The sequence below is a fragment of the Delphinapterus leucas genome, chromosome 15 (genome assembly GCF_059928025.1).
Source record: "Delphinapterus leucas isolate spDelLeu-1000000601 "Yukka" chromosome 15, BTC_Dleu_Yukka2, whole genome shotgun sequence".
NCBI classification, from domain to species: Eukaryota; Metazoa; Chordata; class Mammalia; order Artiodactyla; family Monodontidae; genus Delphinapterus; species Delphinapterus leucas.
Genome location: NC_143143.1, coordinates 66,771,193 through 66,783,516, shown reverse-complemented (window position 1 = coordinate 66,783,516; position 12,324 = coordinate 66,771,193).

The window sequence follows — 12,324 nt, the reverse complement described above, 5'->3', positions numbered from 1 at the left end:
GCGCCAGCTCAGTAGTTGTGGCACAGGGGCTTCGTTGCTCCATGGCATGTGGGATCTTCCACGACCAGGGTTCGAACTCATTTCCCCTGCATTGGCAGGTGGATTCTTAACCACTGTGCCACCAGGGAAGCCCGTTCTTTATATTTTCTAATTCTTTTTTTTAAAGTGCTAACATCTCACTCTGTGCATCCATTCTTCTCCCGATTTCTTTGAACATCTTTACAATCATTACCCTGAGCTCTTTCTCAGGTAGATGGCTTGTCTCCAGTTCATTTACTTCTTTTTCTGAGGTTTTATCTTGTTCCTCCATTTGGAACATGTTCCTCTATCATCTCATTTCATCTAACTTTCTGTTTTTATTTCTGTGTATCTGATAGGTTGGTTATGTTTCCAGAATTTAGAGAAGTGGCCTTTTGTAAGAAATGTCCTGGGCATCCCAGCATTACACTCCCCTCTTGTCACCAGAGCTATATGTCCTAGGGGTGTCCGCTATGTGGGCTGCATGGGTCCTTCTCTTGTGGTGGGCTGACTACTGAGGGTGGTCTGGTAGGCTTGGCTGGCCCCCAGTCCGGCTGGTTGCCAGGCCCTGCCTTGTGCAGAGGTGGCTGGCCCTGGTTGGTGGGGCCACGTCACAAGGTGGCTGGCTGCAGAGCCCCAGGGGGCCCCAAGGCTTGTGCTGGCTCACTGGTGGGTGGAGTCAAGGTCCAGGAGATCGCAGGGTGGTGCCCACCCACCGGTGGGTGAAGCCAGATCCTGGAGCTAGTGCCAGCCCACTGGTGGGCAGAGCCAGGTCCTAGGGTCCAACTGCAGGGCCCAGGGGGCCCAGATCTGGTGTCAGGTGGCTGGTGGATGGGGCCAGTTCCTGACACAGCTAACTTTGGGGTCCCGAGCGTCCCAAAGCTTGTGTTAGCCTGTTGCTGGGTGGGGCCGGTGCCCAGCTGGTCCCAGGGCAGATGCTGGCTTGCCGTGGGTGGGCTGGGTCCACAGGCTGGGGGGGGCTGTTATTGTTCTGGGGCTGGTGCCACTGGTGGGTAGAGCTGGGACCCGGAGACTAAGGCTGCAGGGCCCTGGGGGTCCTGGGTCTAATGCCTGTGTACTAGTATGTGGAACCAGGTCCTGGGCTCTCTGGTGGGCAAGGCCAAGTCTAGGGCTAGCTGTGGGTTAAGAAGGTCTTAAGGCAGCCTGTCTGCTGATGGGTGGGACTGTGTCCTCACCCAGTTAGTTGCTTGGCCTCAGGTGTCCCAGTACTGGTGACTACAGGCTGTTGGGCAGGGGCTGGGCTGGCTCCTGAGGCTAGTGAGCTCTAGGGAGGATTCCACAATGGCACTTGCCAGCACTAGCGTCTACGTGGTAGAAGGAGCTCCCAAAACGGGAGGCAGTGTCTGTGTCCCCAGGGGGAGCTCCAGTTGCCTCCTGCCTCTCTGGGAGACTCTCCAAGATCAGCAGGTAGGTCTGACCCAAGCTCCTTTCAAATTACTGCTTCTGCCCTGGGTCCTGGAGTGTGTGCGACTTTGTGTGCACCGTTTAAGACTCCTGAAAGCCAGCCCTGCTGGTCTTCAAAGCCAAACATTCTGGGGACTCATCTTCTTGGTGCAGGACCTCCAGACGGGGGAGTCCAATGTGGGGCTCAGGCCCGTCGCTCCTTGGAAAGAATCTGCCTGTCTTGTTGTGGTTCCTTCTTTGTAACGTCTGTCATAGAAGATCTTTTCTGGTAGGTTCCAGTCTTTTTCATCAATGCTTGTTGTACAACTAGTTGTAATTTTGGTCAGTGCTGTTGTATAACTAGTTGTGCTTTTGGTCAATGCTGTTGTATAACTAGTTGTGATTTTTGGTCAATGCTGTTGTATAACTAGTTGTGATTTTGGTCAATGCTGTTGTATAACTAGTTGTGATTTTGGTCAATGCTGTTGTATAACTAGCTATAGTTTTGGTGTGCCTGTGAGAGGCGGTGGAGTTCAGGGTCTTTCTACTACACCATCTTGGCCAATCTTCCTATTCACTTTAGTTATTATACAACTTACTTAAATTTTTTTATTGTGGTAAAATACACGTAAGTATTTTATTCTTTTTGGTGCTACTGTAAAGGAAATTGTTTTCTTAGTTTCCTTTTCAGATTGTTCATCGTTTGTGCACAGAGATGCAACTGACTTTTGTGTGTTGACTTTGTATCCTGTTAATTAGCTGAATTCATTTATTAGTTCTAACAGTTCTTTTGGTGGAATCTTTAGGGTTTTACATATAAGATCATATCATCTATGAACACAGATCACTTTACATTTTGCTTTTCAATTTGGATTCTTTTTATTTCTTTTTATTGTCTACTTACTCTGGCTAGAACTTTCAGTATTGTGTTGAAGTGGTGAAAGCAGACATCCTTGCATTTTTTCCTGATATTAGAGGAAGAGCTTTCACTCTTTCACCATAAAGTATGATGTGCGTGTGGATTTTCATGTATGGCTTTTATTATGTTGAAGTAGCTTCCTTATTCCTATTTTGTTGAGTGTTTTTCTCATGAAAGGGTGTTGCATTTTGTCAAGGGCTTTTCTGAGTCAATTGAGATGATCATGTGGGTTCCTTTTCCCCTTCATTGTGTTAATGTGGTGCATTACACTGATCGATTTTTGTATGTTGAACCATCCTTGTATTGCAGGAATAAATTGCATTTGGTGATGATGTATAATCTTTTTAATATGCTGCTGAAGCAATAGCTTTATGGATCTAACTCCTACGGTAATGAAAATAAAACAAAAATAAACAAATGGGACCTAATGAAATTTAAAATCTTTTGTACAGTAAAGGAAACCATAAACAAAATGAAAAGACAACCCACAGAATGGAAGAAAATATTTGCAAACCGAACAACTGACAAGGGATTAATCTCCAAAATATACAAACAGCTCATGCAGCTCAATATCAAAAAAACAAACAACCCAATTAAAAAATGGGCAGAAGACCTAAAAAGACATTTCTCCAAAGAAGACATCCAGATGGGCAAAAAGCACACAAAAGGATGCTCAACATCACTAATTATATGAGAAATGCAAATCAAAACTACAGTCAGGTATCACCTCACACCTCATATGGTCAGGATGGCCATCATCAAAAGGTCTACAAATAATAAATGCTGGAGGGGGTGTGGAAAAAAGGGAACCTTCCTACACTGTTGGTGGGAATGTAAATTGGTACAATCGCTATGGAAAACAGAACCGAGGTTTCTTAAAAAAACAAAGAGTTACCATATAATTCAGCAAACCCACTCCTGGATGTATATCCCGAGAAAAGCATAATTCAAAAAGATCCATGCACCCCAATGTTCACTGCAGCACTATTTACAATAGCCAAGACATGGAAGCAACCTAAATGCCCATCGACAGAGGAATGGATAAAGAAGATGTGGTATGTATACACAATGGAATATCATTCAGCCATTTAAAAAGAACGAAATAATGCCATTTGCAGCAACATGGATGGACACAGAGATTATCATACTAAGTGAAGCAGGTCAGACAGAGAAAGACAAATGTCATTTGATTATCACTTATATGTGGAATGTAAAAAAATGATACAGATGGGCTTATCTGCAAAACAGAAACAGACTCACAGACTTCAGGGGCAGGCTTGTGGTTGCCAAAGGGGAGGGGTGGGGAGGAGGGATAAATTGGGATTAACATATGCACACCGCTGTATGTAGAATGGATGATCAGTGGGGACCTACTCTGTGGCGAAGTGAGCTCTACTCAATATTCTGTAATGGCCTATATGAGAGAGGAATCTGAAAAAGAGTGGATATGTGTATGTGTGTGGCTGTATCATTTTGCTGTGCACTTGAAACTAACACAACACTGTAAATCAACTAGACTCCAATATAAAATAAAAAATTAATTAAAAAATAAATAAAAGCAGTTATAGAAAAATAAAAAAATATGCTGCTGAATTTGGTTTGCTAGTATTTTGTTGAGATTTTTGTGTCATAGTTCATAAGGAGGTTGGTCTGTAGATTTGTTTTGTTTTGTTTTGTTTTTATGTAGTATCTTCATCTGGCTTTGGTATCAAGACAATATAAAATAAGTGAGAAAATGTTCCCTCCTCTTCAATTTTCTGGAAAAGTTTGAGAAGGGGTGGTATTAGTTCTTCTTTAAATGTTTGGTAGAACTCACCAGTACAGCCATCAGGTTCAGGACTTTTACTTGTTGGGAGATTTTTTTTTTTTTTTTTTTTTTTTTTTTGCGGTACACGGGCCTCTCACTGTTATGGCCTCTCCCGTTGCGGAGCACAGGCTCCGGACGCGCAGGCCCAGCGGCCACGGCTCACGGGCCTAGCCGCTCCGCAGCATGTGGGATCTTCCCGGACCGGGCACGAACCCGCGTCCCCTGCATCGACAGGTGGACTCTCAACCACTGCGCCACCAGGGAAGCCCTGTTGGGAGATTTTTGATTACTGATTCAATCTCCTTATCAGTTATAGATCTATTCGGATTTTCTATTTCTTTATTATTTAGTTTTGGAAGGCTTTGTGTTCTAGGGACCTGCCCATTTCCTCTAGGTTATCCAATTTGTTGGTGTAGGATTATTTTAGTATGATCTTATAATTCTTTTTTTTCTCTAGAGTTGGTAGTAATGCCCACACTTTCATTTCTGATGTTAGTATCTGAGTCTTCTCTTTCTCTCTTAGTCCATGTAGTTAAAGGTTTGTCAATTTTGTTAAAGTTTTCAAAGAACTAACTTTTGGTTTTATTGACTTTCTCTCTTGTTTTCTATTCTCTATTTCATTTATCTCTGACCTGATCTTTATTATTTCCTTCCCTCTGCTGGCTCTGGGTTTAATTTGTTCTTCCTTTTCTAGTTCCTTCAGTTGTAAAGTTAGGTTATGGATTTGAGATCTTTCTTGTTTGTTTTTTTTTTAATATAAGCATTTATAGCTATAAATCACCCCTTAACATTGCTTTTGCTAAGTCTCATAAGTTTTGGTATGTTGTGTTTTCATTTTCATTCATCTGTAAGATTTTTCTAATTTCCTCTGTGATTTCTTCTTTGATCATTTGCTGTCTTAAAATGTACTGTTTAATTTCCATAAGTGTGTGAATTTTCCAGTTTTACTTCTACTATTTTTTAAAATTTAAGAATATAGCATGTTAGTATATATGCTCCTCAGTAAAGAGAAAGAAATATTTATGATCAATCAGAACAAGCCCTTCATTTCAGTGCTACTTAGTTTGGGATGAAGATAAAGTTCTAAACAATAAGGCAATTATATGATTCTCATTTTCAGAGTTTTTAAAAATCCAGCAGTGAGAATCTCTCTTCAGATATATATATATATATATATATACACACCTCAGAAAGTATGAAGATTCTCTCATTCAACAAATATGGACTATTTCACCAGGTAGTCTGCTAGAAAACAGGGTTACATCAGTGAATTAAACAGGCAAACATCCCTGCCTCCCAGGAAGAGGAGGAGACAGGTAATAAACAATAAGCACATTAAATGAATAAATTACATAACATATTTCAAGGTAACATGTTACAAGGTAAGTGCTATGGGAAAAAATAGAACTGAGTGAAAGGGATCTGAGTGTGGGGTAGGTTGCAGTTTCAGATAGGATGGTGAGTTCAGCCTTGTTTAATAGATGATACTTGAATATAGATTTACAGGATGTGAGGGAATAAGCCGTAGAAAAAATCTGAAGGAAGGGCATTCCAGCAGAGGGAACAGCCCATGCAAATTCATAAGAGGGGGGTGGGGGGAAGATGTGTGGAATCTGCAAAGAGCAAACATGAGGCTGGAGTGCTGCAGAGGGGATGCCCAAGGTGTAGCAGGGAGGCAGCTCAGGGAGAGTCTTATAGGATTTAGGATTTAACTCTGGGAGAAATAAAGGGGCATTGAGGATTTTGAGTCTTGACATGATCTGATTTATTTTATTATTTATTTATTTATTTATTTATTTTTGGCTGCGCTGGGTCTTTGTTGCTGTGCACCGGCTTTCTCTAGTTGCAGCGAGCAGGGGCTACTCTTCGTTGCAGTGCACGGGCTTCTCATTGCTGTGGCTTCTCTTGTTGTGGAGCACAGGTTCCAGGCGCGCGGGCTTCAGTAGTTGTGGCGCGCAAGCTCAGTAGTTGTGGCACATTGCTCCGATCCCATTGCTCCGAGGCATGTGGGATCTTCTCGGACCAGGGCTCGAACCCGTGTCCCCTGCATTGGCAGGTGGATTCTTAACCACTGCGCCACCAGGGAAGTCCAATCTGATTTATTTTTAACAAAATCACCATGGCTGCTGGGTCTTGACCACAGCAGAGCTAGGCTGGAACGAGGAGGCCAGTAAGAAGGCATTTGCAATAATCCAGGTAAGAGATGATGGTACCTTGGATCAGGATGTTAGTGGCAGAAATAGTGAGAAATGGTTGGATTCTGGAGCTCTTTCAAAGCAGGAGTCACAGAGATTGACCAGAGGTAAGGAAAGTGTCACGGATGACTCCAAGGAGAAAATGGAGAAAAGGGAAGGAGGGCCTTGCCATCAGCTGCGATGGAAAAGACGGCAGGTAGAGCAGATCTGGGGTGGGGGAAGGGTCAAGATTTCTGTTCTGGACACTGAGTTTGAGATGCCTGCCAGATACCCAAGTGATGGTATCCAGTCGACAGTTCAGAAGAGTGATATTAACCTCCTTCTCTGGCAAGGTCAGACACTGAGAATTAATTCCTTATCAACATGATGTCATGACTTTTGCATAACAAACTTTTGTTTCTGGAAACCATCTGAAGCAATCTCCAGGATCAGTCTTTCATAGAGTGTGTCAAGTTATTTACCAATGTCTGCAAAGTGATGGGAGAAGTGCTCTTAGCCTCTCAGGGCTGCTTTCCAGCTTGGAAAAATACTCACAATCTTTTTGTTTTGTTTTGTTTTAATGTATTTATTTGTTTATTTATTTTTGGCTGCGTTGGTTCTTCGTTGCTGCACGTGGGCTTTCTCTAGTTGCGGCGAGTGGGGGCTACTCTTCATTGCGGTGCGCGGGCTTCTCATTGCGGTGGCTTCTCTTGTTGCAGAGCACAGGCTCTAGGCGTGTGGGCGTCAGTAGTTGTGGCTCGCGGGCTCTAGAGTGCAGGCTCAGTAGTTGTGGCACATGGGCTTAGTTGCTCCGTTGCATGTGGGATCTTCCCGGACCGGGGCTCGAACCCGTGTCCCCTGCATTGGCAGGCGGATGCTCGACCACTGCGCCACCAGGAAAGCCCACTCACGATCTTTTAATTCAGTTTTTAAGTGTCTCTTTATCATGTGCAAAATACTTTCAGCGAGTCCTTGAGCTGAGTTTATAACCAGATCACTGAGGCCACAAAAAGATTTTCGGCATTCGTCTTATGGCTGACAGACTGTGTGGGATTGGCGATCTCCCTCCTATGGCACAGGGGGTTGTGTGGGGTCCCAGAGATCATCAGGGCAGCGACTGCTTCCTGAGTGTTTGCTGTGCGCCTTGCTTTCTGATCACACAACTTCTATGTTTATTCAGTTCTAATATGCAGGGTTTTTTCACATTGCTAAGATTAGGATTTTGATGAAATATAGAAAAAAATGAGGAAACCATGATTTTTAAAGGATTTTTTTTATTTTTAACTTTTTTTCTGAAATAACTTCAAACTTAAAGAAAAAGTCACAAGGGCTTCCCTGGTGGCACAGTGGTTAAGAACCCGCCTGCCAATGCAGGGGATACGGGTTTGAGCCCTGGTCCGGAAAGAGCCCATACGCCACGGAGCAACGGAGCCCGTGCTCCACAACTACTGAGCCTGTGCTCTAGAGCCCACGAGCCACAACTACTGAAGCCCATGCGCCTGTGCTCCACAACAAGAGAAGCCACCGCAATGAGAAGCCCCCGCACCACAACGAAGAGTAGTCTCCCCTCACCGCAACTAGAGAAAGCCCGTGCACAGCAAAGAAGATCCAATGCACCAAAATAAATTTATTTTTAAAAAAAGTCACAAGAATAGTGGAATGAACTACCATAGGCCCTTGACCCAGAATCCCATATTATTAACATTTTGCCACATTTACTTTAAAATTCTCTCTCTTTCCTGTTCTCTCTCTCTGTCTCCCTCTCTGTCTCTCTCTCTATGTCTCTGTCTCTGTCTCTCTCTCTTGCTGTTTCTCTCTATATACACATGTATACTTGAATCATTTGAAAGTAAATTACAGACATCATGCCTTTTTTCCCCCTAAATTTCCCAAGAACAAAGATATTTTCTTACATAATCATAGTATAACTATGAAAATCAGAAAATTTAATGTGGAAAAATAGACCACTATCTAATTCATAGTCCGCATTCCAATCTTGCCAACTTCCCCAATAGTGTCCCTTATAGCCATTTTTTTTCCAGGGCAGAATTCAATACAGAATTTCATGTTGCATTTAGTTGTTGCATCTCCGTATCCTCCTTTAAGTTCTTTTCTTTTTCTTTCCTGACATTGACATTTTTGGAGAGTCAGTTACATTGTCGGCCGTCCCAAATTTCAGTTTGTCTCATTGTTTTCTCATGATCAGATTCAGGTTCTGTCCTTTTGGCAGGAAGACCACATAAGTGGTACCCCTCTTGGTGCATCTCATGGAGGGGTACACATGTCGGTTTGTCCTGTCCCTGTGATGTTAACCTTGATCCCTGGGCTAAGGAGGGGGTCTGCCAGATTTCTCCACTATCATCATTTTTTCCTTTGTAACTAATAAGCCATTTGGAAGGAGACACTTCGAGACTGTGAATATACTATTTCTCATCAAACTTTCACCCAGAGGTTCTAGCATTCATTGATGATTCTTATTCTTATTCATAGATTATTCGTATTTTGTATTTTGCTATTACGGTTGCAAAACAGTGACTTTTCTAACCCCGTCATCCCGTCTATATGTATTAGTTGGCATTCTGCTGTAAGAAGGAGCTCTCCCTGCTCTCCCGTTTATTTCTTTATTAACAGTTTGGACTCGTGGATTCCTATTTTATCCCATGGGAAAGAATGTATTACTGTCATTATTTAAGCTGGTGTTCTACTGTCAAAAGAGGCAGAATTTGAACCCAGATCTTTCTGATTCCAAAGCCTATGTCTTAACCACTCTTCTCTACTCCAGGCTGCTCCTTAGCTTCACCTTGAGCAAATTGCTTAACCTAAGACTCAGATTTACTATTGGAAGGATATACGAGGCATGTGTGATGACTGACAAAGATCCCAAAGGGAGAGTCTGTAGTGTTCCCACTCAGCTGACTCCTAGGACTAACCCCCATTCCCTGCCAGGACCTCAGCACAATTCCACTCAACCAACTTCAGGTGGTACCACCCTTTTGCCTGGTCCTGGGCTAGGGTCTTAGCACACACAGATGAGTCAGATCTAGTCCCTGCCAGTATGAGGGTGCTCCATCCGACTGGGTCCCAGAGTGAAACAATCTAGAGCAGAGCCACAGCTGAGCCACAATGGACATGAAGCATGAATGAGAAATAAACTTTTGCGGCCATCAGCTATCGAGGTCTTGGGTTGGTTTGTCCTTGCAGCATAACCTCATATATCACTCCGTGTCTTAGGTTCTGGAAGTACAACAGGGACCAAGACAGACTTAGTCTCTTCCCTCATGGAGCTCACACTCTACTGGGGAAAGCAGACGCTAACCAAATGAATAATTATTTAGTCAATATTATGTTAAGGGCTACAATGGAAAAGTACTTGCTACTGGGAACAGCATGTATAAGGGTACCTGAATTCATCTGGAAAACCAGGGAGACAGCTGACGAAGCAACAGTAAAACCAAGACCTTAAGAATGAGTTTGAGGCCTTCCCTGGTGGCACAGTGGTTAAGAATCCGCCTGCCAATGCAGGGGACTCGGGTTCGAGTGCTGGTCTGGGAAGACCCCACATGCTGTGGAGCAAGTAAGCCCATGTGCCACAACTACTGAGCCTGTACTCTAGAGCCCGTGAGCCACAACTACTGAGCCCATGCACCACAACTACTGAAGCCCGCGTGCCTAGAGCCTGTGCTGTGCAACAAGAGAAGCCACCACAATGAGAAGCTGTGCACTGAAAGGAAGAGTAGCCCCATTCACCACAACTAGAGAAAGCCCGCTCACAGCAACGAAGACCCAAGGCAGCCAAAAAAATTAAAATAAATAAATAAATTTCTTTTTAATTAAAAAAAAAAAAAAAAGAATGAGTTTGAGTGAGCCAGATGAAGAAGGGGAGGGGAGGTATTCCAGTAGAATGGTAGAGGGCATGGCATGTGCAAAGGCCCTGAGGCAGTAAGGGAGGTTTTGACGCTTGCTTCTTTAATTGCCTCTCCATTCCATGAGCCCCAAGATTCTGCTGATACATTTCCTTTTTTACTTAAAGTAGCTGAAATTGCACTGCTTTCCACCAAAGGAGTAAAAACTTCAAATTGTAGGTGGGAATTTTTGGCCACAGTCTGCACCCTTTCCTCAGAGTCACATCAACTTGAGTTTCAAATAAATCCTCACCTCAATGGACTCATTGGTCAGAAAGAATTTCCTGTGCTAATGAACATGTGGGCCCATCTGCCTTCTCCAAGGAAAAGTCAAAAAAGTATTCTTTTGTGCAACTAAGTATGGAAAGCATTCTGATTTCCTTTTCTCCTCGCATTGATTCTTCAGAAGTCATCGGCACGATCCTATACATATCAGGGCATCAGAGCCCAGCGGTCTCTCTCAGCAACACTTCTGGCACCCATTATCTCCTCCCATCCCTGAGTCTGGGGCAATGTCACAGCATAACCTGAGTCGAAACGACGACAAAAGGAATCTCCACCTGCTGGGGGAGATCTGAACTCAGGATAGTCTCCTCAAGTCTGCTATTCCCTCAGTCTTACCCATTGCAGTAAATCCATCCATTTTTCAAGCCCAAATCCCAAGAATCATCCTCAATTCCTTTCCTCACCCCCTCATATTTAAGCAGTCAGTCAATTCTGACAGCCCTGCCTCCAAAGAAACAAACTAGTCCCCCTCCCTGTATCACCATTTCCTCTACCCTCCACGAAGCCACCACCACCACCCCCCAGACATCTGCCTCAGCCTCCTCTCCATCTCCCCACAACCTCTCTGGCTCTCAATCCATTTACTTCACCTAGAGTGATCTTTTAAAGATACAAATATTCTGCTTAAAGCCCTCCATTGGCTCTCCATTGTCTCAGGATCAAATCCAAACCCTCTCCTTGGCCTGTAAGACCCTGTGTGATATGACCATGACCAGGTCAATCCCCTCTCACCCTCAGAGATCCAGCCACACTGACCTGCTTGTGTTCTCTGGACCAGCCCTAATCTCTCACTTCTAGGCTGTCTCAAATTCTATTCTCTTTCCCTATAATGCTGTCACCCACATTCATGATCCAGAAAACTCCCTACTCATCCTCAGTGTTCAGTTAGATGTTATCACCTTCAGGAAGTCTTCCTTGGCCATCCCCACACTAACTTAGTTTCCCCTGTTTACGAGTTTTCGCCATGATACAGTGACATGTTTATAATCTCATGTACCGTGTCTGGCTCCTCCGCCGTCAGACTGTGAGCTCAGTGAAGTCAGGGGCTCTCTCTCTTTCTTGTTCACCCCTGTATCCCTAGAGCTTAGCACAATGCCTGGCTTACACTAGGTACTCGATGTGTTTGTTGTAGGCTTGAATGAATGAATGACAACTGGGACTCAGGAATCTAGGCTTCATAGATAGTCCTTGCCAGGATCCCATAATCTTCTGGGATTGACTTGACCAATTGGGAAGGAAGAGCTCCCTAGGTCTTAAATTCTCCAAGGAATATTAGGGAGACATTTTACAACTTATTCAAACATGGAAGTCTAAGTTTCATTTATTCTCCCTAAAATAACTATAGATTATAGTTATGTTCTGCATGAGGCAGGAATATAATTTTTCGTGTTTTCCAAGTACTCGTGCAGGGGCCTGACGTAGAGGGATTAATAATGCAAACTTCAGGTCTACGTGGCCTGAATTCAAATCCAATTCTGTCACCTATAGCTGCGTAGCCTTAGGCAACTGACTTCTGTAAAATAAGGTTAATAACAGTCTATCCTTTATAGAACTACATTTAAAATTAACTAATACAGATCATTTAACACTCAGTGTCTAGCATAGGAAGAACTTAGTATACTGTACCATTATTGTTCACATCATTAATAGGTTGAAGACACTTTAAATGTTAGGCATTTCCCCATACTACCACTAGATGTCGCCACGGACTAGGCTAAAACAGCAGCACTAACCTCCCAAATGTAAAAGCCCTCAGTCTGGAACAAAACGACCTTGGAGAAACTGAAGACAGCGACACAGGAACCTCTCGAGGTC